The 7,477-nt window shown below is 39.2% G+C and overlaps 1 long non-coding RNA gene across 1 annotated transcript in view; it reads left to right on the top strand.

Annotated features, from left to right (window-relative positions):
- The window catches only part of LOC139035173 (uncharacterized), a 126,073-nt gene extending 124,647 nt beyond the window's left edge, over nt 1–1,426 (top strand). The window contains exon 4 of the long non-coding RNA XR_011487757.1: nt 1,025–1,426. This is a non-coding gene — a long non-coding RNA (uncharacterized lncRNA). The remainder of the gene's footprint in view (nt 1–1,024) is intronic.
- The last annotated feature ends 6,051 nt before the right edge of the window (nt 1,427–7,477 follow it).

Raw genomic sequence — 7,477 nt, forward strand, 5'->3', positions numbered from 1 at the left:
CTGAAGTGGGTAGCCATATCCTCCTCCAGGGGATCTTCCTGACCCAGGGATTGAACCCTGGTCTTCTGCATTGCCCGTGGCTTCTTTACCACTGAGTCTCTAGGGAAGCCCAAGTCGGCCTGGACCTGTCCTTTGAGTCTTGCTAGTTTTAATTAAGGAGGGGAACGGGAAATCCCACTTTAGCCTCAGGCCTAAAAGCTTTGTTATACCTCATAGTTGGTTGAAAGCAAAAGTGTTAGTCACTCAGTCTTGTCCAACTCTTTGTAACCCTGTGGACTGTAATCCACCAGGCTCCTCTGTCCATGGAATTCTCCAGGCAAGAATACTGGAGTGGGGTGCCATTTCCTTCTCCAGGGTAACTTCCCAGCCCAGGGATCGAGCCTGGGAGGCTGCATTATAGGCAGATTCTTTACTGTCTGAGCCTCCAGGGAAGCTCAGACATAGTTGGTTAATATGGTTTATACAACACAGTTTGATAAGTTAGACTTTGTTTCTTACTTGACTAGTAAATCTTATGCGCATATTTCTGGAAAGGACGAGTTGTCAATGATGTCCTGAGTTCTAGAAAAGAAAAAGTATTAAAGAAAGAAAAAAAAAATATTTAAATTGCTGACAAGAAGAGAATGGTTTGGAATCATAGAGCATATCTTCTTATTGTCTGCAAGTATGTCACTGATACTGCATTAGCTGTCATACATTATGTCTATTACATTATAAAATATGATGATACTAATAGCATATGCTGAGGAAAAAAAACTGTCCTTTAAAATGATTTTTTAAGACCCACACAAATTTAGAATTTAGACCATGGTTTGCTGTTTACTAGTTGTATGGTACCTAACTCCTTGTCATTAGCAAAATGGGGACATTATTCTTATTTTGAAAGATTTTTGTGAGGACTGTAAATTGTAACAATTATTCACACATTGTCTGGCACAGTATGGATACTCAATAAATGGTAGCTAGTACCATTTATCAGTACCATTCATCCTAAAGGAAATCAACCCTGAATGTTTATTGGCAGGACTGATGCTGAAGCTGAAGTTCCAATACTTTGGCCATCTGATGCGAAGAGCCGGCTCATTGGAAAAGATTCTTATGCTGGGAAAGATTGAAGGCAGAAGGAGAAGGGGACGACAGAGGACAAGATAGTTGTATAGCATTACCGACTCAGTGGACGTAAGTTTGAGCAAGCTCCAGGAGATGGTGAAGGACAGGGAGGCCTGGTATACTACACTCCATGGGGTTGCACAGAGTTGGACACAACTGAGCAACTGAAAAACAACAATCGGTTATCAGGAATCAGCTGACAGTCCTCCACTCATGAATATGCTGACTCTATATGTATTGAAAAGATGTGCATAACTTGACTGGAGTAGAGTTCTAGGGACTGTCACTCTGCAGGCCTGCACAGACCACCCAACCATCTGTCCACTGATTCATTCAATAAATGATGACTATCTAGCAGGTGTTTTGGTGGTTCAAAGATAAAGCAGGCTTGATCGTTTTTCTTTAGGAATTTCCAATGCAGTAGGGAAGATTTGGAGGCTCACAAACAGTAATAGAATGCAGAATGCGGTAAGAATTTTAATATGAAGAATGAAAGTGCTATAGGATATCTGAAGACAGGAAAGCAACTTCTTTGTGGCCAACATCTAGAGCAACTGTTAAGGTTTGTGGTGAGCCACTGGGCATCACTCAAGAGGATAGATGGTGGTTTAGGTGGTTTAGTTGCTAAGTCATGTCTGACTCTTGCGATCCCATCGATCGTAGCCTGTCAGGCTCCTCTGTCCATGGGATTCTCCAGGCAAGAATACTGGAGTGGGTTGCCATTTCCTTCTCCAGGGCATCTTCCCAACCCAGGAAATCAACCCGGGTCTCCTGCATTGCAGGCAGATGGTTTACCAACTGAGTGATGAGGGAAGCCCCAGAGGGTAGATGTCGCCCTCCTTAATAACTCCTGGTCCAAATCCTAGAGGTGAGAGCACAGGGATTCATGTGGCACACAGGTGTTCAGAAAAACAAGAGCCAGAGCATCTCCTTCACGTGTTGTATAGTATTTCATTCCAGTTTTCCCCAGTAGCAGAGTGTACATGTTTAGTCATGTCTGACTCTGCGACCCCATGGACTGTAGCCTACCAGGCTCCTCTCTTCATGGGATTTTCCAGGCAAGAATACTGGGGTAGGTTGCCATTTCCTTCCCCAAGGGATCTTCCTGACCCAGGGATCAAACTGGCATCTCTTGCATCTCCTTCATTGATAGATGGATCCTCTACCCCCAAGTCACACGGGAAGCCCATTTTTCCCCACAGCCAGCATCAAATAAGGAAGTTTCTGAGGGATTTTACCAGTATTGAAATTCTGAATTTAAATACTTTGTCATGTCACATTTTCAAGTTCTTTTTCATGAGTTATTTATTATAATCAGTGTTTTAGTTTGAGTATCTTAGGGAAGTGAGCTACATATATGAGTAGTTAAAGAATTATTTATTTAATAACGAAAATAAAAAACACTTCCAGTTTCTAAATGTTTGAAAAATGACTATTTTAAATAAAGGGTTGTAGTTTATCTTTCACTTCTTAGGACTCACAAAGAGAACTTTGAAAATAAAATTATATTTTGAAAAAAATAATTCTCTCACTTAAAACTTCAGTTCTTGGAAGATTTTTTATGTCATTGAAAAAAAGGATTTTTAATATGATTGATTTGATTTATGTTTATATAGTTTCCACTAAGTAATTTAAATTTTAAAGAAAGCACTCTTAAAATTACCTGTTGGATTCATACAGAATAATTACTAGGAGGACAAATGCAGTCTGCTGGTAAAATATTAGTTGTATGGATTGTTTTTATCACTATCTTTATGGAGAATTCACAGGACTTTGAACACATATTTACCACTGCTGATATCAACTCAAGGAATTAAGTATCAGTACAGGCCTGGGACCAGTAAGTCATGAATGTCACTTGAGTTCCCATTCTGTAAAGCAGAGTGGGTTGTGCCCAACAGGGATATTTTCAGTGACCTTGAGTCAATATTCAGTATATAGGCTGTTAGTTTAAAGTGTGATTTCTGGAGCCAGACTGGCTGGACTCAGATTCTATGGCCCTGTTCATACTAATGGTAAGGTCTTTGACACATTACTTAAATTTCCTATGAGTCACTTTCCTCATTTATTAAGTGGGAGAGGTAGGAGAGGATAACTGTTTCACCTCATGCAGTTTTGTTACATAAAAATTAAGTAAATTACTAAGAACAGTACCAAACACATGATGAGTGTTAATTACCAATAATCCCCAGAAATTCTGTAGGATGGCTGGTTAGACCACAAGGTGTGTGTGCATGCTAAGTTGCTTTAGTCGTGTCCTACTCTTTGCAACCCTGTGGACTATAGCCCTCCAGGCTCCTCTGTCCATGGGATTATCCAGGCAAGAACACTGGAGTGGGTTGCCATGCCCTCCTCTAGAGGATCTTCCTGACCCAGAAATCGAACCTGCGTCTCTTATGTCTCCTTCATTGGCAGAAGGGTTTTTTTCTGTTTTTTTTTTTTTAACCCTGAGCCACCTGGGAAGCCCAAACTAAAATGTGCTGGCCACCAATTCTCATACACGGGAAGGGTTTTTGTTTTTTTTTTTGTTTGTTTGTTTATTTATTTATTTATTTTTTGGTTTCATTTTGTCTTTTATTTTTATTTTTTTAGCAGACCAACTAACAGTTCTTGAATACCACCTGGGTATCCTACAATTCAACTCAATTCTGATGCTATCTACCTGGAGATAGCATCAGATTCTACTGGTTAAGGGTTCAGTCCTACAAGACTGTCCATTTCAGACATCATTTTCAAGGCCAGATTGTCTGTCATCTGTGCTTCTCACTGGCTGGCTATAGATTGCAGGTTTCAAGGACTCCTTTTATGGGTTTAATTTGCTAGAGTGGCTTGTAGAACTCAGAGGGACATTTCATTTACTAGAGTCACTGGTTTATTAGAAAAGGATATAACTTAATAGTAAGATGGAAGAGATGCCTAGGACAAGTTGTGGGGAATGGGCATTGAGTGTCTATGCTCTCTTGTAATGTGCTTAGCAAGCAGCCTTCATCCTTAGGTGCTTTTCAAAAGTCCCCTCATTAACATAACAAGAGATAAGCTTATAACTCTCATCACTTAGGAAATTCCAATGGTTTTAGGAGCTCTGTCTGTGCCAGAAACAGGGACAAAGACCACAGGTATATTTCTCATTGTAAATCACAATAACATTACCCCAGTCTACAAGTGGAAAAAACTGAAAAGTTTTAAGGTAAACTGGTTTGTCCCTAAACAGGGTTTAGAAGGTAGCAAGATGAACCTAAAGTTTGACCTTTAAAGCTTATTCAGACAGTTAAGAGTACCAAGTTTGAGGTTTTCAAGTTGTTTTTTAGGCAATGCTGGTCCCCATGTATGAAACAATTCCTGGCTTTTTTTCACTTGCTGATAAACACTTCATGCTGCAGTTGGAAGAAGTAAGTGATAGAATGATACAAATGGAGGATAAAACGTGTCAGAATGTTATTTTAGAAATACAGCAAGGTAAGTGAGGGAGAGAAGAGGTTGTATAGCATAGCTCAAAAAAATAAGCACACAGACATGGTATATTATTGTATGCCAACTTGTCTGAAGCTAGAAATAAGTCCAATAAGTAAGGAATCGTTCCTTTTCTTGCTAGATTTAGTGTGTGTATGCACTTAGTTGCTCAGTTGTGTTTGGCTCTTTGCGATTCTATGGACTGTAGCCCACCAGTCTCCTCTGTTCACGGGATTCTTCTCATTCCCTTCTCCAGGGGATCTTCCTGACCCAGGGATCAAACCCAGGTCTCCTGAGTAGCAGGCAGATTCTTTACTGTCTGAGCCGTCAGGGAAGACCATACATTTAGGATAAAGTTTTATTAAAGATTTGAAATTTTATGGATACAAAATTGTCGTACCTACCATGTTTATGCCATGAAAACTACAATTTGTTTTTTATTCACTGAATAATTCCCTAGAGTATATATATTGTAGTTTCTAACAGCAAGAACTGCTGGTGTTTTTCTCTAGACTCCTGACCCAAAACTCTAATGAGCCTAACCAAAAGAAGAAGAATATGATTATCTTTGCAGTAGAATATTACTGTAAATAGATGGAATGTTTTAAAGGATTATTTTTTTTTGGAGGGAGAAAGTTGGGGGAAGAAAAACAGTGACTTGAGATGAACCACCACAATAAATGTATACCTTTGATCAATCTTTTAAACCTTGCTATCATGTACTTGCACATTTTCTGAGTTCTGTCTAACTCAGGGTCAGCTATTAGTCCTGACTGATCTCAGAGTGTGCATTCACTACTAAGAAGCTGTATGTATACTGAATGGTCTGGGAAGCATATTGTTTCTTACAATAAGCAAGAAAAATCAGTATTTTTTTTTTTTTTGGCAAAGACTGGCAAGTTCTTTTGGCAAAAACTGGCAAGTTGTTTCAGAGCATGTTTTTCTTTTTTTCCTGAAAGTGTAGATTAATTGCACTTCTTGGTTTCCCTTGGATATGTATGGTCCTGTGACCAAATTCTGCCCCTTGGAATGTGGCAAGACCAATAGATGTCATTTCTAGCCTTAGTTTATGGAAATCTTCTATGTGATTCTCCTCTTTCTCTTTTCCTTCCTGCTGGTTGAATGAAGAGGGTGCTGAAGCCTTAAAGGTGAGGGAGGCCATGTGTAGAATGACCCTAGATTCCTGAATGATGGCATAGATAGAACACACCCAGTGCCCAACACCAGTTGGAGAGAGAGTTTCTCTGTCTTTATGTGAGAGAGAAACTAACTTCTCTTGGATTAAGTCTTTGAGATATGAGGTTAATCTATTGTCTGTGGTGGAAGCTATGATGATTCTTCTGCAAGAAGGTCCTTCTTCAGAAATGAAGGACTTATTTCTAGGAAATGGTGCTATCACATGGATCCCTCCCACCATCAGCCACCTTTGAGGATGTCTGGACAGAAGAGCTTTATTTTGTCAAAGGTCATACTCCCTTGTAAGAATAGATTTTATCCAATCACTGGTGAACAAGCTGGTACAAAGTTTATAGCTCCTCAACGCAATTAGCAGTAACTCTAAAAAGGAATCTTAGTGGCAGACTCCCCATAAATTGGATTGAGGACTTTGCCAAGACTTAGGCTACGCTGGTGGTTCAGCTGGTAAAGAACCCACCTGCCAGTGCAGGATACACAGGTTCAATCCCTGGTTTGGGAAGATTCCCTGGAGAAAGAAATGGCAACCCTCTCCAGTATTCTTTCCTGGAAAATTCTACGGACAGAGAAGCCTGGTTGGCTCCAGTCCATGGGGCCGCAAAGAGTCAAACTTGACTGAGTGACAAGAATATTCTCTTTATAACAATGTTCTGCATGGCAGCATACCAGTCTGCAAGGAGTTCATGGCAATTAAATCATTTCAGATACACATTTCTTTTACATGGACCTTGTGCCTTTTCCCACATAGCATCTCTTTGTATATCAGGGATTGTAACGTTTGCTTCTTTAGAACCCAAATCTTTCCTGCCTTGAGCTTTCATTGTAACACAAGTGAATAGTTGAAATGAAAAATGGAAAACCTTAACTAAAAATTAATTCCAGATGGTATGTTTATTGGTTTCAGCTCAGACTTTAGTCTCTGATTAACTTGATAAAATACCCAGATCTCCTACTTGCTAGTGTGAGAAGTTAGGGATCTTCTTAGCCTCCATCATCTTCTGTGTCTTCATCTATAAAATAGGATAATATTAGTATATATTTACAGGGTTAGTGAGAAAATCAAATACAACTATATATTCAGAACATAATGTGTACTTAATAATGATAGGCTATTCTAGTCTTACTTTTCTTTTAGCCTTATCTATTCTTACTGCCTATACTAAAGGCTCACTTGGCTAACTAACTTGCCACTCAGCTACACAATCCTGTTCTAACACACTGGAATACTCTTCTGCTTTGTATATTCTGTTTATCCTTCATGGCCTACCTAAATTGTATCCTCCTTAGGAATTCTTGGGACCTCTATCTGTGTAAAATATTTCCCTTTCTTGAACTCTTGTAACAATTCACCTTCAGTTTTCTTGTGACATCTATGTGTCACCTCTGTTAGTAGATTGTAAGCCGCTCCAAGTCAAGTCTAATGTCTGATGTATCTTTACATTTGCTTAAGCCCTAGCATTGTTCTTTGCATAAAGAGCCCAATAAATGTTCATTGCTTAATTGCATTAATGAAATAGGGCAACATAATATCTTCACCTGAAATTTGCATATATGCAAAATGACATTCTAATCCATAATTATCAAGAACAGGGTTTTATACCAAACTTGGCCATGTTGTATAAGATATCATGGTTTCCAACAGAAAAGATTCTCATAGAATGCCAACAGACTGTTATCATTAGTTTTTTTAAGGGAGAATCAAAGTGCAGCTAAAGTTAGAAGT

The sequence above is a fragment of the Odocoileus virginianus genome, chromosome 5 (assembly GCF_023699985.2).
Source record: "Odocoileus virginianus isolate 20LAN1187 ecotype Illinois chromosome 5, Ovbor_1.2, whole genome shotgun sequence".
In the NCBI taxonomy this organism is placed as follows: domain Eukaryota; kingdom Metazoa; phylum Chordata; class Mammalia; order Artiodactyla; family Cervidae; genus Odocoileus; species Odocoileus virginianus.